The sequence below is a fragment of the Heterocephalus glaber genome, unplaced genomic scaffold (assembly GCF_053883595.1).
Source record: "Heterocephalus glaber isolate CG9 unplaced genomic scaffold, H.glaber_assembly_v1.0 deba00001472, whole genome shotgun sequence".
In the NCBI taxonomy this organism is placed as follows: domain Eukaryota; kingdom Metazoa; phylum Chordata; class Mammalia; order Rodentia; family Bathyergidae; genus Heterocephalus; species Heterocephalus glaber.
In genome coordinates, this window is record NW_028258315.1 from 56,250,379 (window position 1) to 56,276,138 (window position 25,760).

At 35.6% G+C, this 25,760-nt stretch overlaps 1 pseudogene; it reads left to right on the top strand.

The window, feature by feature from the left end:
• The first annotated feature begins 419 nt into the window (after positions 1 to 419).
• Positions 420 to 25,760, top strand: part of LOC101723377 (signal peptide peptidase-like) — a 35,959-nt pseudogene continuing 10,618 nt past the window's right edge.

Consider the following 25,760-nt stretch of genomic DNA (forward strand, 5'->3'; position numbering starts at 1 on the left):
AGTTACTTGACTATAGCATTTTTTTGCTTTTCATCCACTTATTTTTTACAATATACATCACAATCTCTGACAGAATCATTTTCCTTCTCTGTCTTGTTTAAGAATCTTGAATCAGACCTTCTTGGGCCACTTTACCACTGCCCCTGAGCACCAAGGAGCAGAGTCCCCCCAGCACCAAGGAGGTGAGCTCCTTGGGCACCAGCAGCACACACACCCACACTCACAGCTGTGCTGAGCTATTGCCTGAATCCACACCACAGAGTTAGAGGGGTCATAGATAGAGCTCCAGAAGATAGAACAGAAGTTAACAATAGAAAGAGGGCCTCTCTGGGGCTCCCTGATGAAAACTGAAGCCCACAGGAAAAGTGAAGAAAATCCCTGCAACAAAAGCACACCAGACCACCTTAGTTGGGGGAGAAATGGAGTGGACCAGAGCAGTGTGCCTGCAAGCAGATCACAGCCAGGTGTCCACCCCAATGCCAGAAGCTCAGGCACACTGGCCCAAGCCAAGGGCCCACCTGGAAAACAGCTGCATGGTGCAAAAGCAACAGTCAGAGGTCCACCCCGATACCATCAGTAAGTGTGCAAGACTCTAGCCAGAAGCTTCCTCACACAATAGGAACTGGGGTCCAGAGCCTCCAGCCAAAGTCTCTTCCAGACAACAGGTACATAGGGGTCCTAGCCAGTGACACACCTAGATACCATCCCAAGTGTGCACAGGCCCCAGCCAAAAGCCCACCCAGACAACAGGTTAGCTCAGGGATCAAGAAGGCCACATTCTGAATCCAGGAATTTGTGTACTGCTAAGCAGCAGAGAAAAGGCTGCTCAGTGGCTTGCTGAGAATTGAAGACCACTGGGTGAGCAAAAGTTGCCTCAACAAAGGCACAGCAGGCTGCATCTGTTGAAATAAGAAGACACATAAACAAGTCTCAAAACCAGACTTCTATATCACCTAAGGCAACCCCAAAGGGAAATGAGGTGGAAAAATCTGATACTCAACCACATGGACTCCCTGAACTAGCAACAAAAGAGGAGCTGGAAAAAATGAAATCAGAAATAATTTCTCAGATAACAACAGAGAGTATGCCCATAGTTCAAGACATGATTAATAAATTTAGAGTGGACACAGATTAAAAAAAAAATAGAGGCGCCAAGGAACATGATGAAATCCCAATATGGGAATCAAATGGAATCCATAAAACAGATGCAAATACATTTTTAGAAGATTAAAAACTCTATTGAAACTTTATGCAGCAAAATGAGCCAATGTGAGGACAGAATTTCAGATCTAGAAGATAAGATAGCAATTAGTGACCAGGAAAAGAAAAATTCCATTGAAATACTAAGGGACCACAAGAAATCAATCCAGCAGCTGCTAGACGATGCAAAGAAGAATAACATAAGACTGACCAGAGTCAATGAAGAAACAGGAGAAAGTGAAGATGACATAAGAAAGCTCTTAACAGACAGAAGTCAAGGCAGAAGACTTCCCAAGCAGGGGAAATGAACTTGACACACAGACAAGTGAGGCATATAGGACTCCAACTAGCCATGATCAAAAAAATCTATACACAGGCATATAATTGTTAAGATTCCAGAAACCCAGCAGAAGAAAAAAATTCTACAAGCTGTGAGAGGAAAGAAACAAATCACATACAAAGGAAAGCCCATCAGAATCACAGCAGACTTCTCAATGCAAACCCTCAAGGCAAGAAGAGCTTGGAGTGATGTACGTCAAGCCCTAAGGAAAACAGCCTCCAACCTGGATTGATGCACCCTGCAAAACTATCTTTCAAAATTGATGGAGAAATAAGATACTTTCATGACAAAGAGCACCTTAGGAAATTCATGAATACCAAACCAGCACTTCAAAAAATTTTAGACAATATCCTAGGAAAAGACAACAAGGATTAAAACCCCAGGACACCAAGCAGAATGAATCCATCAGGCATTCCAAGAAATTTAAAAGCAAAGGGGGAGAATGCAAAAAATAGAAAAAGTCATGAGAATGATAAGTCAATATGTATCAGTTATAACCATCAATATTAATGGTCTCAATTCACCAATCAAAAGAAATAGGCTAGCAGAATGGGTCAGAAGCAAGATCCAACAATATGCTGCATACAAGAAATACACTGAATTCAAAAAGAAACACATGGGCTGCAAGCTAAAGGGTGGAAAGGAATACTCCATGTGACAGGAACCAAAAAAAAGAAGGAGTAGCTATCCTCTTTGCAGATCAAGTGGAATTCAAACCCACACTGATTAAGAGAGACAAAGGAGGACAATACATCCTTGGAAAGGGAACAATCCAAGAGGAAGAGATGACAATCATAAATATATACACACATAACACTAGTGCCCCCAAAGTATATAAAACAAATACTAATGGACAAGAAAAATCAAATAAGCAAAAATACAATACTAGTGGGAGACCTCAATACTCAACTGTCACAAATAGACCAACTAGACAAAAAAATAAACAACAAAATACTGGAACTCAATCAAACTCTTGAACAAATGAACTTAACAGATGTTTACAGTGTCTTCCACCTGACAAAATCAGAATACACATTCTTTTCAGCTACACAAGGGTTGATCTCCAAAATAGACCATATACTCCCTCATAGAACATGTTTAAGTATGTGTAAAGGAATTGAAGTTATCCCCAGTATATTATCAGACCACAGTCCAATGAAATTGGAGATCAATAGTAAAAGAGAGCTCAAAAACTTCATAAACACATGGAAATTGAACAACACACTTCTGAATAACCAGTGGATCACAGAGGAAATTAAAGAAGAAATCAGACAGTTACTAAAATTAAATGACAATGACAATACAACATATTGGAATCTATGGGACACAATGAGAGCACTCTTACAAGGGAAATTAATAGCAGTGAATATTCATATTAGGAAAACAGCACGAGCCCAATTAAACAACCTGATGCTGAATCTCAGGCTTCTAGAAAAACAAGAGCAGAACAAGCCCAAAGCTCATACAAGGGAGGAAATTAGAAAGATCAGGGCAGAAATCAATGCAATGGAGACTAAGAGAAAAATACAAAAAAATCAATGAAGCAAAGAGTTTTTTCTTTGAAAGAATAAACAAAATGGACAAACCCTTAGCCAACCTTATCAGAAAAAGGAAAGGCCCAAATCCATGTAATTAAGGATGAAAAGGATGAAATTACAATGAACCCAGCAGAAATCCAGAGGATCATCAATACCTACTTTGAGAACCTATATGCCAATAAAATGGAAAACACAGAAGAAATGGACAGATTCCTAGATACATATGAATTGAAAAAGCTGAACAAAGATGACCTAAAAATCTTAAACAACCCAATATGAATTCGACGAAATTGAAAACTTAATTAAAAATTTACCAACTAAGAAAACCCTGGGCCCTGCTGGCTTCACTGCCAAATTCAACAAGACATTTAGAGAGAAACTACTGCCATGACTGTTTAAACAATTCAGTGAAATTGAAAGGGAAGCAATACTCTCAAATTCATTCCTGGAAGCAAGCATCACCTTGATCCCCAAAGCAGAGAAAGACCCAACTGAAAAAGAGAACTATAGGCCAATCGCATTAATGAACATAGATGCAAAAGTCCTTAGTAAGATACCGGCAAATAGAATGCAGAAGTTCATCAAGAAGATCATACACCCTGACCAAGTGGGATTCATCCCAGGGATGCAAGGATGGTTCAAAATATGCAAATCAATAAATATAATACACAATATCAATAGAGCCAAGGACAAAAAACATGTGATCATCTCTATAGATACAGAAAAAGCATTTGACAAAATCCAACACCCATTCATGACAAAAGCCTTACAAAAAATTGGAATAGATGGTCTCTACCTCAATCTGATAAAAGCCATCTATGAAAACCCAACAGCCAATATCATACTAATTGTCACAAACTGAAATCCTTCACACTAAAATCAGGAACAAGACAAGGATGTCCATTATCACCACTCCTGTTCAATATAATTTTGGAAACATTAGCCACGACAATTAGGCAAGAGAAAGAAATAAAAGGACTGAAGATAGGAAATGAAGAAGTCAAACTGTCATTATTTGCAGATGACATGATACTCTATAGAGAAGATCCCAAGAACTCCACCAAAAGTCTTCTAGACTTAATAACCAAATTTAGTCAAGTAGCTGGTTACAAGGTCAACACACAAAAATTAGTAACTTTCCTCTACACAAATAACATACTCACTGAGAGAGAAATAGGGCAAACAATTCCTTTCACAATAGCATCCAAAATCTGAAATACCTAGGAATCAACCTAACAAAAGAAATCAAAGACCTCTTCTCTGAAAACTATGGCACTCTGAAAAGAGAGATTGAAGATGATATCAGAAAATGGACAGACATCCCCTGCTCCTGGGTAGGAGGGATTAATATAGTGAAAATGGTGATACTTCCAAAACTGCTATATATATTCAATGCAATTCCAGCTGAAAGCCCAGCAGCATACTTCCCAGACCTTGAGAAAACAATCCAAAAATTCCTTTGGAACAAGAGGAGACCTAGAATAGCAAATGAAATTCTAGGCAACAGAAACATGGCAGGAGGTATCACAACCCCCAACTTGAAACTATAGTACAAACCTACTGTGATAAAAACAGCATGGTTCTGGCAAAGAAACAGACCTGAGGACCAGTGGAACAGATTAGAAGATGCAGAAACAACTCCAGACACACTCAGCCACCTCATCTTTGACAAAGGAGCCAAATACCCTCACTGGAGGAAGGATAGCCTCTTTAATAAATGATGCGGAAAAATTGTGTTTCAATTTGCCAAAGATTAAAACTAGACCTATGTCTCTCATCACGCACTAAAAAAAAATCAAAATGTGTTAAAAATCTAAATATTAAAATAAAACGCTGAATCAGCTGTAATAGAGGTTAAGTAGAACTCTTGAAGACGTTGGTGTAGGAAAAGATTTTATGAACAAAACCTCAGTTGCCCATAAACTAGCACAAACAATCAACAAGTGGGATCTCTTCTTATTAAAAATGTTCTGCACAACAAGAGAAACCACCAATAGTATGAGCAGACAACCCACAATGTGAGAAAGAATTTTGCCTGCTGTTCCTCAGACAAAGATCTACTATCTAGAATTGATAACGAACTTTTTAAAAATCAGTAAATTTAAAATTAAAGACCCATCCACAAATGGACATCTGAAATGAACAGAAATTTCTCAAAGTAGTAATCACAAATAAACAAATGAAAAAATGTTCAACATCACTGATCTTTCGAGAGATGCAAATGAAAACAATGCTGAGACTCCACCTCACCCTAGAAAGAATGGCGGCTATCATGAAATCAACCAATAACAAATGCTGGCGAGCCTGTGGGGAAAGAGGAACCCTCCTCCACTGCTGGTGGGAGTGTAGATTGGTGCAACCTCTGTGTAAATCAGTATGGAGATACCTCAAAGAACTAGAACTTGAAATCCCATTTGACCTAGGTATTCTCCTGCTGGGTACTTTCCCCAAAGAATTAAAAGAATCATACCACAGTGATATATGTGCACCCATGTTCATAGCAGCATAATTTTAATAGATAAAAACTTGGAAGCAGCCCAGTTGCCCATCAACTGGAGACTGGATCAAGAAAATGTAGTTTTTTAATAAAATGGATTACTACTCAGCCATAAAAAATGAGAAATTAGATACATTCATAGCTAAATAGATGCACATTGAGGTGATATTTTTAAGTGAAATAAATAGAACTCACATATGTAAATACTGAATGATTTCTGTAGTGTGAGAAACTAAAAGTATAAATAAGGACTAAAAGGTATAATAGATAATGTGAAATAGGAAGCAAAGGGGCAAAGGGAAAGGGGAAGTGGGAGGGGTAGGAGTAAGGAAAGAAGAGAATGGAATTAATATGAGAAAATGGTACAGTGGAAACAAAGTCTTTGTAAGTAGGGATGGATGGAGGGGTTCAAGGGAGGGCAGGGAATGGGAAAAAAAATAAGAACCAAGAGAGTTTATGTAAAGGTGCAAATTCCCAATGATGAATGTCATTATATTGCATACCTAAAATGTGCCAATGAAATAATTTTAAAAGTAAGATTAAAAAATTTTAAAATCTAATAAGGAATGAAAAAAATCTTGAATCACAAAAATGAAAGATAATTTTTATTCAGAATATACATTCTATAAGCAATTAGGTAAACTTAGTTAATGTAATTTGTCAGTGTACTTAGCTGGTACAAACTTGCTGAAATTACACTTTTGAAAAAAATTTGAGGCATTAATGTTAAAAATCTTTCTTTTGGGGAGAAGGAGCTATTGGGATCCATATTCTTTATATAAGTAATCTACCATGACTTATAGTAATAAAAAATTGTCATTTTTTTGACACTTTCATGCATAGACTAACAAGTGGCTCCAAGTGGCTCTCTCACTTGGTGGTCATGAGAATTTGGCCAAATGACATAATTTTATATACTCTAGCTTTTCCATATATAAAACAAGGATTATTAATGTGTCATCTCTTAGGAGTGATATGTACCTTACAATGCACACTTCATTGTACACTCTGTGACATAATGTATGAAATGATTGTCACTTAAAATTTTTGCAACATTTTAACAATATTCAGACATATAATAAAACAAATTAATTATGATTATCACTTTTGAATAGCAAAATTTAATCAGAGAAACATCTTGGAATGGTTTATATTTCATGATCATTTCTTTTATAACTTCCAAGCCTCATACGGTTTAGAAAAGGAAAATGACTGTGTAAATAGAATATAAGACACCATAATCATTTTCTTTTTCTCATTTTTTATTCACATCTATTGGCTTTAAAAATCCATTTTGATGCATAAATCGAAATGAATGGCATTTTCAAATATTAGATAATGGAAGTTTATTTGCCCTAATTTCTTGTGTTCATTGTTTTCCCACAGCAGCTCTGACATTATTCCCTATAGTCTTCTCTAAGCTGAAGGTTAATTCTTCAAAAGACATATAAATGATTATTGTGGTGATTAAATACATTTATTTGCTGCATGATAAAATATTAAGCTCTAAAAAGAATAGTTCTCCTTTATGTCTGTCTAGTTTTGAGAATTTCTTTATTGGCATAAATAAATGTTAGTTGATTTTGAGGATCCATGTGACATGAAGCACCATGCTTGCTGATCCAAGAATATTGTTATTTTCAGAAGCTGAGCCTTCTTTATAGCACTGTGTTGGAAGCTAACTTCCATTTACCTGTACTAGAATTATCACGAGGTTGTCAGCAAGATATGATCCTAGGCCTGGCTGCTCATTGCCTTCTCTGTTACTTTTCACAGGAGAAAGGGAGACCAAGGTGATGGGTGGCTTAGAAAGCTAGCTGAGCACGTTTGTCTTTGTTTCTTGAGTTTCCTCCTAGAATATCTCCCAGGTGGAAGATGCCATATACTCTAGTCCCTCTTCATCTATGTGGTCAGCTCATTAGAGCATGCTGCGCTTTACAAAGGAAGCTAAACATTTTTTCATAATTTGGTATTTGGATTTAGAAATACAGTATTGCAGGAAAATTTATCTTTATATTCCACTCAGCTAATGAAGCTCATGTTTTCCTGTGTCCTGTTACACAATCGGCCTTGTATATGAGAGGTCAGAGAGATCTCCCTTCACGCACTCCTCAAAATAGTTTTTTTTCAAATACATTGTATTACTCTACTATTCAAAATTATATACAAATTTTGCTATGTGTCAACTCTATGGCTTGTTTTTATAACCTTAAAGAGAAAATATCTCTTACTATCAATTACCACTTTTGTGATAGTTTTTCTCCTGTAGGAAAGCCCTGATTGGCCTGGAGAAAATCAATAAATGTGTACAAATTATTGTTAATCACAAATTAGAAATATTTATAAATCTAGGCCATATATTATGGTTTGTGTCTAGATGTCCTTTCAAAGCCTCATGCTGTCATAGGTGGGGCTTTTCAGAGGTGGCTAGGGTGTGCGGGGCTGTGATCAAAGATGTGATGCTGCAATTTATTTATGGTGGGATGCTAGAATTAATGGTGCTAGGTTTAAAGGTGTGAGTGCTACTCTCCCTAAGGGTGGGTAGCCTGGATGTAATATAAGGGACAGAAAGAGTGTTGTCACTGGTTGCTCTGTTATTGCTTGTAGCTTGCTGCTGTTGATGTCTTCTGCCTGCCATGAACTGTTTTCCTCTGTAATGCCCCTCTACTATGCTACCCTGCCTTGGAGCCAGACAATTATGGATTGAAAACTCTACAAAACTGTGAGCTGAAGTAGACCTTTCCTCCTTTTAACTTTGGGTGTTAGGTATTTTGTCTCAGCAAGGAGGAAAAGGAATTAAGACAAATATCAAATATATATATATATATACACACACACACATATTATGATATATTTTGTGGTATTTCAAATGTAAGTTTCAGGGTAAGGGAGAAGAACTTCATTTTCTTGTATTTTATATCTTTTTCATCTCTCCACTATTTTCTCTATTTGTTCCTAAAGGGATTGTGAGGGAGAGAGCAGTTCTCATTATCGACTTTCACAATTTTTCAAACACTACTACAAAGCATGCTAACATTTTGTATGATAAGTAAAGCATGCATATTAGTAAGAATACCTCTTTGTTATACCCTCTGAAATAGCTACTGAATAAAAAATCATTCAGTCACTATTTGGCACCAGTAATTTTTTTTTATAAATGCAAGCCTATAAGCCTATTTTTGGGCACAATATTTTTTCTAAACAGATTTTTAACTAAGGCCAGTTATCTATACCTCTAAGGATCCTTAAATCAGTGAGGTAGGGAAACCTGTAGGTCATTTTAAAATGTTGTTTAACCTAATGCAGATAAATTTCTCATCTTTTTTATTCTCTACTATACAAGATTTTTTTTTTGCTTATTCAAATTACTTTCCTGAAGGACATATAACACAAAGAAAACTTTAAAATGCAATGTATGACATTTTCAACTAACTTGGGCTTATTTTTGGCTGTCTTCAAAATTGGGTCCAAAATCTTCTAAATAGTTTCAACTTGTCCTTGTTGAGGTGTCCTTTTTCACTTTTCCATCTTGTGTCTTATTTTAGGGCTGGTAGAGATTTGAATGTATGTCCTTATGCTTACAAATTAGAACTTTAAATTATAGCCCAAGTTACATAGCCAAGTAAAAGCAGAACTATACCACAGAAGATATACCATAGTTACTCTGTGTACAAACTTCTTGACTATGAATGCTGAGTCTGTCCATTGCAGAAAATATGGACTTTAAAAAATTACTTATCTTCACTAAAGCCTCAGTTCTGTCAATTTTAATTTTGGGTTAGTAGTCAAAATACCATCCTCTTAGAACTTCTACAATGACTCAGTGAAACAATCTATTATGTTTTGCAGATTTTTCTTTATTCACATTTTTCTTATTGTCTTCAAAATCTTGCTAGTAAGACTGAAGAGTAATTTTAAAATATAGCACAAATGCAAATATTCAAAGATATTAGGAATGTGGACAGAACAGCCATAAGTGACACCATAGTGAGTACTAAACCAAACCAAGAATCTGCCATAATGTTTATTCCCCTCACAAAAGCTCCATAAATTTAAGCTACCACAGAAGAAGAGAATGAGGCTGCAGCTATAACCAGAGAGGCCTGTGTCAAATATCAGAGAATGCAAGGAGAAAAAAGCTCCAGCATTTTCAGACACGATGTTGTGAACTTAATGGAAATGTGTACCGGAAGGTCGAACCACAGGTAGCCATCTGTTCACCAGCAGCCAGCAATTAGAATTAGATTACATGTGTTGAAACTTCAGTCCTAAAGCATAAGACAGGAAAGGAAAGCTGAGATAAAAACAGAAGAGGATAGGAAAACAGAAAATTCAAATTTTCAAGTGAGGTCTTTAGTGGTACAATTTAAAATCTGATAAATTACAGTTTAATTTTTTTTTTTTTAGCCCTGGAGAAACAAAAAACATGTGGACCAGTAGGAGGAAGTAACTACTTAACTTTTTCTTAATAATGAAAAGCATTTGAAACTATATATTTTTCTCAAAGAACATCTCTTTTTCTGTCCTCCAAAAGTTCTGGTATGGTTTTGATTTGTTTCTGACCCTAGGTAGAACATTAATTTATTTTATTTATCTCATTAATCTAAATTTTAGAGTGTTATTTCAGTAGATGGCATGTGAGCAAATTATTTCTTATGCAAGTCAACTTTGGAGAGTTCTTTGTCCCCAAATGTATAACTTTTCTTATTATTCAATTCTTTCCTAAATTTTGTTTGGTATAAAGGAAAATATATGCTCTCTACTAGGAATAAAAACAAAAATATGTTTTTGCATGTGTTTTCATGTATATAAAACATCAAGATTATTGTTTTTGTTGTTGAAATAGTGTGTGTGTTGCTACTTTTTTATCTGCTTGATCGTTTCATTTCTGACAGGCATGGATTAAAAAATTCCTTTATAATTGTATTTATCTCAAGTAAAAAAAAGTACAAGATCATACACCTATCACTGAATGGTTGCTTAAGTAATGATTAAACAATTGCATATCAAATTAATGGTATAATATGTTATAAATATATATTACATAGTTTAATCATTTAAGTGATTATATACACATTATGTGAATAAATCTTCTTACCTAAATATGACAGGATATAAAACAGCCAATAGCCAATTGATATATATCTCTCTTTGATATGAATGATATCAAAAATATAAAACTAGAAAAGAGTTTCAAAGTCCCAGCTTTGTATAATTTCATCATCATTTAAATAAATCTATATAGTACATGTGTGTACATCATTGCACAGTTATTGCTAGAAATAAGTTTGGAAGTATATGCCCCATCAGGAATAGAAATGATTTCTGATTTGGACAATATAAATGATTGTCATTTTTATATATAATTTTTTTCTATAATTCTTTTATAATTTATCTATAATTTTTTATAATCCTCTGAGTTAATCTGAATTTTATATTTACACTATATTTATAATCAAACAAATAATAATACTTTCACTTGGAAAATAAATGACTAGCTAAAGTGATTATTGTGAATCATATTCCAAAGAGAATTACTGCTTAAATTCATTCTTGCGTTAACAAACTTTCATAAATTTTAACAGAAGTAAGTATTTATTGCAACAGAGATAAATAACACAGATTGATGGACTCTTGAAAGTTGGTCAGATGCAAAAGCCAAAAGTCATTATGTTGCCATAAGAGATAGTAAAAATCACAGTGCTTTTCCAACACCAACATGCCAGTCAACATAACACTTCCCACACTGGATGTGCAGGTGATGTTTCCCTGTGCATGAACCGAGTCTCCAGCAGACAATAGCTGTTCTCCAACTGAACTTAATTCTGATGCTATCACTTGGGGAGACTGTCAAATCCCATAGATTAAAGGCTTAATCCCACAATACTGCCCACTGCAGATGCCAGCCCCACATCCTAGGTTGTTTCACCTGTGCTTCTGACCCCTGAGCTTTAAATTAAGGTTTCTGAAATTCCTTCCCTGGGTTAATTTCTTAGGAAGTCTCACAGAACTCAGGGAAACAAGTTTTCTGATTTATTATAAAAGATATTGCAAGAGGTCTAAATAAACAGCTACATGGAAGAGATGCATAGTGCGAGGCACATGGGGAGCAGTACAGGGCTTTCAAGCCTTCTCCTGGTGCACTGCCCTACCCCCTGTGGAACCTGCACAGGGTCAGCTGTCTAGAAATTCTCTGAAACTCATCCTTTGGAGCTTTATGGAGTATTCATACATGATTAAATCATTGACTGTTGGTGATCAATTCAATTAATCTTCATCCCTTCTGCTCTCTTTGGAAGTTGAGAGTCTAACCATGCATCAGATGTTTCTGGAGGTCAACCCTCATTCTGAAACTACCAAGGGGCTGCCAGCCACAGATCATCTCAGCATACAAAAGACACTCAGCATTTCAGATTCCAAGGGTTTTAGGAGCTATGTGCCACTAACCAGGAGAAGAGATCAAATGAATATTTCGTAGTGTAACACAAGATCACAGTCACTACAGCCAAGAATTCTGAAATATCCTTGCAAATTCTCTTGTTTCTTGCAAAGCACTTATGTTATTTAGTTAAATAATCCAACACACAAATTCTCAAACTGCAACTTTGTTTATATTTACTCTAAAGATAGACTCACAAGTATCTAAAATACATTTACTGGTATGCTTATCAAATTGACCCTTCGAAATTCATTTTTCTTTTTCTCTTACCTAAAATGCATTAGAGACTGTAGACATTTACAGGTAACTTTTCTTTTTTTCTTTTTTTTTTTTTTAGTTTTTGTGGGTATTACATGATGCAATAAATTACTACACTTTTCACAGAGGAGTTTTAATACTATAAGTTGTTTACTTTGGGATTTATTAAGTCATACAAGTGTATGTAAGTTTATTATAGCATTTCTGATGACAACTCATATAATAAACTGTATTATTTATACAATTTTTTAAATTTCCATACAATGAAGAATTTAATTTGAAATCTGTTCCTGAAGTTTATTTTGCTACTGGGGCTACAAAACCTAATGGAATGAGGATAAGACATGTTTTTAATTTAATTTTGATGGGGAATGCCTTGTAACTTTTGCATGACATGTATCAGATTAAAATTTACTATTCCCTTTCCATTTAGTAAGATCCTAAGTTTTTCTGTGTTATTGTCTGAGCACTATATGGTGATTTTTAACCTATTTTTTTACACTCAAAACAGATCTATAGAAATCCTAGACTCTAGGCACCTCAAATCTTTTATGATGAAGGGCCCACTCCTATGTTTTTCTTTTTGTGTAAGTTTTTACTCAGTTTTAGAAAAGAGGTTTCCAAACAATATATAAACCAAAAAATAACTGTGCCAGATTTTTAAGTATCAATATTCATGTTTCCTCAAGAATAGAGGACAATTTAAATGTACTTATTTGATTTGCAAATGACTTGTACTAACTACTGTGATGTATAAAACATCTTAATAAGATCAAGGTTTCATCATGAAAACTGTGCCGAAGTTCTAAGTCCAATATCTATCATAAGAGGATTAAAGTCTTAGGTGTTGCACTGTCCTCTAAATTAAGGGAGTTTCCTAGCCTCATTTTCCAGTAGTTTCTGAATGTGATTTAACTGGATATGCAGTGATTAAATGTCTTGTTGGTATCCATTTCTGGGAGGATTAACTCCATTTAAATGAATTCTCCTCAATATTTATTTTAAATAATTCCCTAGACTGCTTTGACTTATGTTTAAATAACTCAGGAAATTATTTGATGTGGAAAAATGGGGAAACTTAAAATTCAAATTTCACTGTTATTAAGCTTTTCTTCTTGAGCAATCTAATGGCAGGGTGTCAATGTGGGATGTTACCAACAATGTGAAAAACATTTAATGAATATATGAATATGAGTTGACACAGAAATGCTGGAATTCTAATTGATGTTCTTTTCCTTAATTTAATGCTAGCAGCAATTTCTGCAATGTTTATTTGGAAAATACTCTCATCAAAGATAAAACATCTGAATATGTTGGGTTTATTTTATTAAGAGATGGATCATGTAGTCATTATGTATCATGCTGCTAATATTCAGAGAATTCAGCCAAAAAAATACTACAGATGGATACTGGCAGATATCTTATTGTACTTAGGCCTCAGTTGAGAAGTTTGAAATTTTAGTTACAATATTAATTATTTTTGCCATTTTTAGTGATTTTTTTTAAAAAAAGAACTTAAAATATACATAACAAAATTTACTGTTTTAGCCAACATTAAGTACATAATAAGTGCCACTGAGGCACTCTCATACCATTGTACACCATTACTACTCTTCATCACCATCCACTTACTCAAACTGAAATTCTGAACCCCTTAAACAATAGCACCCAATCTTCCCATACCCAGTCCTTGGTCATCCCTGTTCACTCTCTCCTTCTGAGTTGAACTACTGTATATACCTCATATAATAAGAATCACACAATATTTAACTTTTATGACTGGTTTATTTCACTTAGCATGTTTTCAAGCCTCCTCCATTTTGTGGCATGTATCAGAATATCCTTCCTTTTAAAGGTTGAATAAGGCCAGTCCCAGCATCCAGAAGGAGGCTCCCCTGCCACCATTCCATGGTCCTAGGGCAAAGAAGGTGAGCCATTCCCAGCACCCAGAAGGAAGCTCCCCAGCTGCCATTCCATGCTCCTAGGGCAGAGAAGGTGAGCCACGTGGGTGCCAGAAGCACCACTCCCCTCAACCCTGTGGAAACGAGAAGACACGTAAACAAGCCTCAAAAACAGACTTCCAGATCACCTACAGCAACCACAAAGGGAAACAAGATGGAGCAATCTGATACTCAACCACCTGGACTCTCTGACCTGGCAACAAAAGAGGATCTGGGAAAAACGAAATCAGTAATAATTGCTCAGATAACAGCAAAGATTGTGCTCAGAGTGCAAGACATGATTAATAAATCTAGAGAGGACACAGAAAAAACAAATAGAGGATCTGAGGAACATGATGGAATCCCAACATAGGAAACAAGTGGAATCCATAAAACAGATGAAAACAGATTTCCAGGAGATTAAAAACTCCATCAAAAGTCTGTGCAGCAGAATGAACCAACATGAAGATAGAATTTCAGATATAGAAGAAAAGATTGCAATTAGTGACCAGGAAAAGAAAAATTGCTTTAAAATTGTAAGGGAACACGAGAAATCAATCCAGCAGCTGCTAGACGATGCAAAGAAGAATAGCGTAAGACTGATTGGAGTCAATGAAGAAACAGGAGAGAGTGCAGATGACATAAAAAAACTGTTCACAGAAGTGATGGCAGAAAACTTCCCAAGCAGGGGAAAAGAACTTGACATACAGATAAGTGAGGCATATAGGACTCCAGCTAGTCTGGATCAAAAAAATCTACACATAGGCATATAATAGTTAGGATTCCAGAAACCCAACAGAAGAACAAAATTCTACAAGCAGCAAGAGAAAAGAAACAAATCACATACAAAGGAAAGCCCATCAGAATCACAGCAGACTTCTCAATGCAAACCCTCAAGGCAAGAAGAGCTTGGAGTGATGTATTTCAATCCCTAAAGGAAAACAACCTCCAACCCAGATTGATGTACCCTGCAAAATTATCTTTCAAAATTAATGGAGAAATAAGATACTTTCATGATAAAGAGCACCTCAGGAACTTCATGAAAATCAAACCAGCACTCCAAAAAATTTTAGACAATACCCTAGGAAAAGACAATGAGGATCACAACCCCAGGAAGCCCGGCAGAATGAATCCATTGTGCGTGACAAATTAAATGCAAAGGGGGAGAATCCAACAAAAAGAAAATGTCATGACAAGGCTTTTAAAACTTTTAACTTCATCTCCCTAATGAGTGTATAATTCAATTTTATTATTGTACTGATTAGTATTTTTCTGATTCTAGAGTTGCACACCATTCCTTGGGCTGCACTATTTATGATCTTATGTCACTTTTTAATTGGGTTGTCTATTAATGAGCTGTAAGATTCTTTATATATTGTGGTCATAGGTTATATGCATTGTAAATATGCTCTGTTTATGGACTACTTTTCATTTTAATGATGTCATTTAAAATTCTAAATTTTGATGGAATCTCATTTATCAGGTTTTTTTCTTTTATACATCATGTTTTTGGTATCCTAGGAAGTTCTTGCCTACCCTAAATTCATAAACATTTTCCCTTATAATTTCCTTCTTAAAGTTTTATACTTTTAGGCTTTCATATTTAAGTTCATAGATCCCTTCAAGTTATTTTTATGTATGGAAATATAGAGTTGAGGTTAATTTTTTATATATGGATACCAGGTGTTCTAGTGACTTTTACTGAAAACACTACCTTTTCCTCTGCTCTTGAATTGAGTTTATATTCTATAAAATGTTAATGTTAAATAATCTTTCAACACTCAGTGGACCATATATGTGTGGTTCTATTTCTAGATTCTCTGTTTTATTCAAATGATCTGTATGTCTTTCCTTACACCAACACTGCCTTGATTACTGTAACTTTAGAAGAAGTCTTAAAATTAAGTACTAAACGTCTTCCAACACTCGTTTGTTTTTTTTTTTTTTTTACTTTTCTAGGTCCTTTGTACTCCTACATAACTTTCAAATTTCAATATCCAATTCTTCATTTACAGCAAGTATACATAGACCTGAATATTTATATATACCTTGAGTTTTCTAATCCTGATAAATTCAAATACAAGTTCTAGGGGCTCCTAGAGATTTCTTAGTATTTTCTCGGTAGATGATCATTTCAACTAAATATAAAGATTTTGCTGCTACCTTGCCAATCTTATCCTAATTGTGTCATTTTATTGCCAGACTCTTTTGGTTGGGCCTAGGTTTCAAAGTTTAATGGACAGATAAAGAGTAAGCATATCTGCCCTTGTTCCCCACCTTAAGGAGAAAGCATTGTATCTTCTCCATTCATATAAGGCATTCTCACTGGAAATATGGAGTACATGTCTTTAATCTGTTGAAAAGGTTCTGTTCTACTTCTAGTCTCCTGATAGCTTTTACCATGAACAGCTGTGGAATTTAGTCCAATACTTTTTCTCCAACTAGTGACAGGATCATATGGCTTTTTCCTTTCCTCTGTTAAAATGATGACTTTGGGGGTGGAACTTCCAAAGTTGAACCAGCACTGCCATCCCTATAATAAAACCACTTTCTACATACTGCCAGATCTGACTTCTAATAGTTTGTTTTGTTAAACAAATTTCTATCTACGTTCATACTATTTTTCTTCTATTATCTTTATCCAGTTTTAGTATTAGCACAATGTTTATTTCCTAAAATGAGGGGAGAAGTGTTCCTTTTATTTTCTGCTTTAAATGTTTGATATAATTTATCATTTAAAATGTGTATGAGCCTGTTGTTGTCATATAGGTAGATTTTCAAGCTAGGAATATATTTTCTTTAATAGGTGCTATTCAAATTTTATATTTCCTCCAGATTTAGTTTCATTAATTTTTCTTCCAAGGTACTTCTCAGAAGTTGTCAAGTTTATTTCAAAACAGATTTTTGAAATATGCTTTATATCCATTTAAATTCCATAAAATCTGTCATAATGTCTCGTAGGTCTTGATATTTTAATTTAAAAAATGTATAATTGATGTTGTGTAACAGGAAGTAAAGGTCTAAAGGAGCAAGGGAAGTGGGAGGGAAAGGAGAATGGAAAGAAGCGAAAAGAAAAAATATGAGAAAAGGAAAAAAATGGAAACAAAATCTTTGCAAATAAGGAATGTTGGAGGGGGTTAAGGGAGGGCAGGTGAAGGGGAAAAAAAAATAAGAACCAAGATACTCATACAATGGTACAAGATCCCAATGATGTATGTAAATGTATTTTATACCTAAAATGTACCAATAAACTTTATGGGGAAAAAATAAATAAATAAAAAATTAAAGGTTGAATAATATTCCATTGCCTTTACATGTTATGTTTTGTTTATCTATTTGCCCATCGTGGACTCTTGGATTGCTTCTATCTGCTGCTGTTGTGAATAATGTTGGTATGGAAATTGTGTACACATATGTCTTTGAGTCCCTGCCTCCAATTTTTTCACTCATATATGCAAAAGTGGGACTGCTGAATCATGTATTAATTCTAAGATTGTTTTTGAGAGTGGCTGTACCATTTTACACTCCCACTAGCTATTTGTATGGGGGCGGGGAGGCTAGCTATTCTGTTAACTGTAAAGTTGTAGTGATATTTTTTAAGAATGGATATGTGGAGAAGATTCTATTGTAAAGTACACTTTTTCTACTTTGGCACTATGAATAATGAATTTATCTAGTTTTAATTATATGTGGCAAGGACAATAGTTTGTAGAGGTACTTAAGGAGTGCAAAAGTTATTTTGAACCTCTATCCAATTCATTCATCCCTTTAACAAGTTTTACTAAGTACTTTTGCTATTTTCCTACGATTTTGCCAAATAATAGATAGGGACCTTACAATCTAGTACAAAAAGCAATTAACTTTGCCTTTATAGAGAAAGTCCTTCTGCTTGGAGAAAATGATGATAAGATAAGTAGGCCAGTTTGGTCACCTCAGGGACAACTTTCTCCAGGATGAGGTAACTAAGTCTATAAACGGGTGAAGACAAGTCAGCCAGACAGGAAGAAAAAGTAGAAAATATGTTAAATGCTAGAAGCCAAGACTAAAACTGTTTGGCCTTTCCTGAATAGATTTGTTGACGTTTAGTGTGTATTCTGTACCTAGTACAATAAACAAAGCAGTAAACTGGAATAAATTCCTTAATTATTGACTCAGAAGCTCATTTTCACAAACAAAAGAGCCTCTCAGAAATATATGATTCCATTTAATGGCCTAGTTTTCTAGTATAGCTATTATATGACCATATAGAGAATTAACTCTTGTATCCTCCAGCATGAGTTTAGGACTTGCAATGAAAGCCTCCCACAGAAAATGTGGCAAAAGAAACATTTATATTTCCCATCTTTCTTCAGCTTAGAAATGTATTGATGCTGAAACGTCTGAGACAGACACATGTAGGCATTGCCAAATTGAAGCTAGATATGTCTCCAGAATGGAGATAGATGTTTCTACTAGGTATCCATGTTGGTCCACTTTGCATTACTTTGATAAATTACTTGAGATAAACAACTTATAAGAGAAAATTTTATATTAAGTCATGATTTTGGAGTTTTCAGTCTGTGGTCACTTGCCCTTGTTGCTATGGGCCTGTGGTAGCATAGTACATCATTGTAGGAACACATAGCAGAGGACACTATTCCCCTTTTAGTGGCCAGGAAGCAAAGAGAGAAATAAGAAAGAATGGGGGAGGGGTTTAAAGTACCCTCAAGGGAATACTCTCAATGACTTAATTTCCTTTCATTAAACTCCACTTCTGAAAGTTTCCCTACTTCCTAACAGCACCACCAGCTGGTGTGGCCCATATGTGGGTGTTAGGGTTTATATCTTGATGTCCCTCTAAAGCTCCATGTGATCATAGGTGGGACCTTTGGAAGACAATAGGATTGTAAGGGCGTAATAGCAAATGCTGGGAGAGGTGGGGTCTGGTTGGAAAAGGTGGGTCACTGTGGATATGATGTGGAAGGCTCCTTTCACAGCTCCTGCCTTCATTTTCTCTCTGCTTCCTGTCTGCCATGCCATGAGCAGCACTCCTCTACCTCGCCCCTCTGTCATGGTCCTACTTTGGAGCCAGCTGACTATGAACTGAAACATGAGACAAAATAGACCTTTCCTTCCTTAAGTTATGAGTGTTGAGTATTTTGTCCTAGCAATAATGAAAATCACCAAGACAATGGGGCTTTGGAAGACACTTCCAAACCACAGCATTTCTAGTACCATTTTATGGTAAATCACCTTTCCATCACTGGGACAAAATTCTGGAGAAAATCAACTTAGAATGAGGAAAAGTTTATTTTGGCTCACAGTTTCAGAATCTCAGTCCATTACCAGATGGTTCCATTGTTTTTGAGATTGTGGTGTGGAAGAACATCATGGCAGGAGTGTGTGGTTGAGGAAGCTGCTTGCCTCAGGCAGCCGGAAAGAGAGAAAGGGAAAGAGAGACAGAGAGAGAGAGAGAGAGAGAGAGAGAGAGAGAGAGAATATCTCAATATCCAGCCCACAAGGCCATGTTTCTAATTACCTAGCTTCATTCCACTAATTCCCACTTCCTAAAGATTCCAAAGCTTCCTGTCTAGCAACACATGCTGCAAGCCAAGCATGATGGACATATAGGGAATATTTAAGATTCAAACTATTACAGTAGCCTTGAAAGAAATATGCCAGCCACCACACAAAACACAGAATATACAGAGTATCACAGAGAATTTCCATGTTAGTATTCAGCCACTGAAGAACCATCCTGGGCAAGATCCTTGAGATAAAAGACAAGCTAATGCATTGAGCAATACAAAGTAATTTTGTTAGTTTCCTATGGCTGCTGCAACAAAGTACTAAAACTTGGTGGTTTAAGGTAACATCTATTTATTTTCTCAAAGTTCTGGAGCATAGAGGTCCAAAATGATAGGTCTACATTTCTTCTTAAGGCTCTAGGGAATGCTCTGTCTTTGCCTCTTTTCAGTTTCTCCTGCTTTCTAGCAATCCATGCCATTCCTCCACTTGTGTCAGTGTAACCTCTGTCTTTCTCTCCTTCATCACACAAAATTGTTCCATATGTCTGTGTCTCTACATGACCTTCTTATAAGAACACCAGTCCTACCGGATATAGGCCCCACCCTGGTAAACTATTCTCTCAATTGATTTCAGCTACAATAACCCTGTTTCCAGAAAACATCATATTCTAAGGTTTCAACCCAACATGAATTTTGAAGGGATGCTAATCAACCCAGTATTAATGTAAAGAGCTGGAGTTGGAAATTGTTAAAAGGCCTACAGGTCAACAGAAGCTCTACTGTGACTTTTAACTTTTTATGTTGTTGGAAAAAGAAGGGAAGTCATCGAGGGAGTTGTTAGTTTGTGGTCCAGTATCAAATGACATTACCTGATGTTTGCTTTCAAAAGATTATTCCCATTATATATTAAGATATTTGAAATCAGGGCATCTATTGTAAGAAGGCTTGGATCAGGTGATATTTTAAACTTTAACAGAAAGTCTTGTCCATACCCTTTTCATGCTAGACATTTTTAGCAAAATGCAAATAAAACCATCTGCCATAATTTTGAGGTTCATTGAAAAATTCATATGCCCCAAAACATGCAACTGAGTGTCCAGGTATAGTAACCATAACATTCTTTATTTGCCAATTTAGCCTCTTTGTCAATAAACATGTACTAAGCAGCTAACATCTGTCAATCATTATGCTAGACATCAAGGATTAAATGGTGGGAAAGAAATGAGCATTTTATTATAATCAAATGAGTATACAGTGGCTGGACTTGATGATGCACTCTTTCTGTCCCAACACACTGGGAGCCTGAGACAGGAGAACCACAAGTTCAAGCCTCATCCAGGCAATATAGCAAATTTGTGAGACCCTATTTCAAAATGAAAATCAAAAAAAGGGATGAATATGCACTTCAGGGTTAAGGTCCAGGGTTCAAGCCCTAGTACTGCAAAAATATTAAGAAAAGAATCTATAGCTGAGACAGGAGTTAGTGAGACAAGAGTTAGGATTCTGTTAGGCAGTAGGGACAGTGGCCCCCAAAATGGAGTGGGTTGCCCAACATGGAGCCTGCTGAGTCACCACCCTCCAAGGATCTTACAGATATATGCCAGGGGTGCTATGGTTGTCTGGGACCTCCCTAGATTGGACAGGACATTGGCTCAAGGGCACAGAGGCTTTACATGGCCACTGTGTGAACACCTTATAGAGTGGACCCTTAGTACATGGTCTTCTATAGGGTAGAGATGATACTGCTTACACAATCAGCTCTCTTCTAACCTCCTTAAGAACCCTGAGACAAAAAAGCTTTTTTTTCAATGAATTTGCCTGCACCCTACCTCCTCCTTCTGCTGTTTCATTCTTCATCACATTGGGACACCATCCAAGCATTCTGGTATAATAGCAATTATAATCAAATAATCACAAAAATAAACAAACAAGATAAGAGAAATAAAAAAAATCCATAAATGTGAGCACATATGAATTGCAAACAGGTTACCCTGTGTTAACACTGGCTCATAGTGGAATACTGGACAAGAAATTTTGATGCATGTTTGTGCAAGTGTGGGAGACAGAATTATAAACACAGCTTTGAAGTCTTCCAGCTCATGGTCATTCAAACAAACTCAAATAACAATGATAAGAAAAGGTTTTGAAGATGCAATTAAAGTCACAAGTCAATCAAGTCTGAAATACAGAGATTATCTGGATGATTCTGACCTGGGCAGTTAAGCCCCTTAGAAGCAGAGAATTTTCTATGGCTAGTGCCATAAAAGGAAATCAGAGAGATAAGAAGTATGAGATGGATTTGAGGCACTAAGGCTTTGAAAATGGAGGGAGCTATGTAGTGACACATTGTGCAGGTTGTAGAAATTGAAACTGGCCTAAAGCTAAGACCCTGCAGACAGACCTCACTCTAACAGCTGAACTGAATTCTCCTAACAATCTGAAGGAACTTGGAAATAGATCTTTCCCCAGAGCCTTCATATAAGAACCCAGCCAGATAAGAGCTTATTTTTGCCTAATTAGACCCCAAGCAGGGAATTCAGTTGAACCAAATTGTACTTCACACCAAAGCAAACAATGAGATAATAAATGAATTTTGTTATAAGCCTCTAGCCTCTGGTCATTTCTTGCAAGATAAAAGAATAATTTACCAGATAACTGAGGGAGGAAGTGAATCAAAAGGAATTAATTTTCTGGGATGTCTTAGGAACTTATTGATAATAATAGCCCTATTTCCACCAACAGGTCTTAAAGTTTCTGCTTCATTCTTGGGAACTCACTACAAATGAAAACTAAAATTTTTAAGATGACACAATTACAAGTTTACAAGTTTCTTCTGTAATGAGTTAATATGTCTACCTTTATAGTGCCCAGGTCTGGATCCATGTTCTAAACTGGAGGATACCTAAGAGACATAATGCTCAAAGAAATTACAGATTGATGTAACCTACTTATAGTAAGGAATCAGTTTAAAATTATCTATAAACAATAGCAGAGCTAATAATGGCATCTGCATTTGCTAACTTACTTTGCATAGTTACTTCTCATAAAGTAAGTCATGTGCTTCTCTCAAAGTAACTGTCTATTTTAAATATGAAGAAAACACCTGAGAAAGGCTGCATAAGTTGCCCAATATTGAACATTAAATGGCATTAAGCGGTAGAAACAGAATACAATGCTCATTTGAATTGTCTGCTGTATTTGCCCTTCTAGAAAATGATAGTTTCCTGGTTGAGATGTATTCAGGGAATTAGATAAAGTGATCCATTTAATCATTGATCAGAACTCCAATATAAATTGATCAATGTTTAAAGGAGTTTTGTTATTTTTATATTAGGATTTTGTTCCAGTTAAAAACTTTATTATTATTATTGTAAGAGGTGATGTATATTTCAGCAAAGGTTAAGTTATTCTCTTGAGAGCCACTTGACCAAGAACATTTCCCAGTCATGAGAGGTCTATAATTCCCAAATATAGAGACATATGGGAGCCATTTCATAAATTGATTTCTTTCAAGTGAAGAAGACACTAATGCACTGAATTTTATACATAGTGCTAATTCTTTAATTATTTTCAACATTGTTTCAGTTTTGGGAGTGCAAATCTAAGTTTTTTTACTTTGAGAGGCAATACTTTTCCAGGTTCATTATTCTCCTACATAAGTACTTTCCTTATTTACATTATTTCAATTGTGTGCCACTCTTACATTGTAGCATTGTTTTGTTTTGTCAACTCCATATGGTTTAAGCCCAGTTAATATTTATTCATGTTTTCTTTCTTTTAATTCCATGAGTATACAGTAGTATATTCATGTATTTATTCAGTATAGTTTTGCCATTTTTAACCTTAGTTAAAAATATTTACCTGTGGATTGGGCATTTTGGAAAATGAAAATTAACTCCTTATGTGGTTTTAGTTTCTTTTTTTAAAAAAAATGCCTAATCATTTAAAAAAATTGCTCATATAACACATATGCGTGGGATGTGTTACTTTATTTGGTTACACTGGAGCAACAATGAAAGTAATGTCAGGTTTAAGGGGGATTTATAAGTTCCCCTTCCCTTTAAAAATAAAGCCTATGCTTATTTATAGCTTCCAGCAATAGTTAAGTTTATAATAAAAAGGGAAATCATGTGTTCAGTATTTAGAATACCTTTGAAATGAAACATTGTATGCTTAGCCATATATTCCTCCTAGACATTTCTTCGCTCCTCCTGTAGTCAAGGGATAAAAGTCAATTTTATACTGCATTCCACTTCCAATCAGTTGACTGGTGGTGGCTCCCTGAGTCCAAGTCTGAGAATCATTCGGAGTTCAAGGCCTAATTTTGAAGCGAATGTCATGGCTGATTATCAAGAGTATCGTGGACATAGAGGGATGTATTGATTTAAGCACTGTGCCCTTGTGATATCTCTTTCATCTCAGTGCATGGTAGGAAGAAGTTAGGTGAGAATATTTAAAAAAGAAAAGAAAAAACCTAGTTCATGATTTCTCAGTGTCCTATGCTGAGATGCGAAGATCCACACTGGCTGCATTTTCTGTTGCTACAGCGGAGTACCACAAACAGTAGTTTGTGAAGAACACAAGTTCATTCAGCTCTCAGTTCTGAAGGGTGGGAAATCTAAGGTCAGAGTGCCATGAGTGGTGATGACCTTCCTACTGGCAGGGACTCTACAATGTCCTGAGACTACAGAGAGAATCACTGAACAGAGAGAGCTGCTTTCTAACACCAGGCTCTCCTGTGACACTCATTATGCCACTAACCCATTAATACATTAATGGATTAGTGTTCTTACTTTAGCAGCACATATACTAAAAACGGATTAATCTGTTCAGGAAAACACTCCCCATGATCCAATCACCTTTCTGGCTCCACCTGGTCCCACTTTTTAACACCTCACAGTGGAGATTAAATTTCAACTTCAGCTATGGTGGTACATACCATATTAAATCTTCTAATTTGCAGCCAGTATACTGAGTGTTTAAAATATACTAAACCTTCCAGGGACTACAGTTTTGTAGCAGTGTCCAATTCAACATTAGAATAGAAATACTTAATCTGCTGGAAGACAAAGTAGATAAAACTCTTGAAGACACAGGTGTAGGCAAAGATTTTCTGAACAAAATCTCGGTGGAGCAAGAAGTAATACCAGAAATCAACAAATTGGATCACATTAAATTAAAAAGCCTCAGCATAACATAGGAAAGCACAAAGAGAGTGAAAAGACAACCTACAGAATGGGAAATAATTTTCACCAGCTGCTCCTCAGATAAAGGACTGATATCTATAATACATAAAGAAGTCACAAGAATTAGACCCCTCAGATTTAAAGACCCAATTTAAAAATGGGCATCTGAGATGAATAGACACTTCTTAGATTTAGAAATATTAATATGAATATGAATACACAAAAATGTTCTTAGATGAAGAAATATGAATATGAATACATAAGAATGTTCAGAATTGCTGGCCATTTAAGAAATGCAAATTAAAACAACACTAAAATTTTATCTCACTCCAGAAAAAAAATGACTACCACCAAGAAATGAACCAATAACAAATGTTGGAGAAGCTGTGGGGAGAAAGGAACTCCATTGTTGGTGGGACTGTAAACTTTTACAAGGACTATGGAGATTAGTATGGAGATTCTCAAAAATTAAAATGAAAAATTTCATTTTATCTAGCTATTCCCTTCTAGTTATCTTCTCAACAGAATTAAAGACATCATACCACAGTGAGGTATGCATACCCATGTTTATAGCAGCACAATTCATAATAGCTAAATCTTGTAAACTGCCTATATGCCCATCAACCGATAAATGGATAAGGAAAATGATATAGATACACAATAGACTTCTACTTCCACATAAAGAAGAATAAACTTGAGTAATCTATAGGGAAATGGATACACTTTGTTACCATAATGTTAAGTGAAGTAATTCAGATACACAAGCTTAAATAGCACATGGTTTTTCTTATATGAAAAACATAAATAATATATATTTCTGTATATTATATATATGAAAATAAAAGACAGTTAATA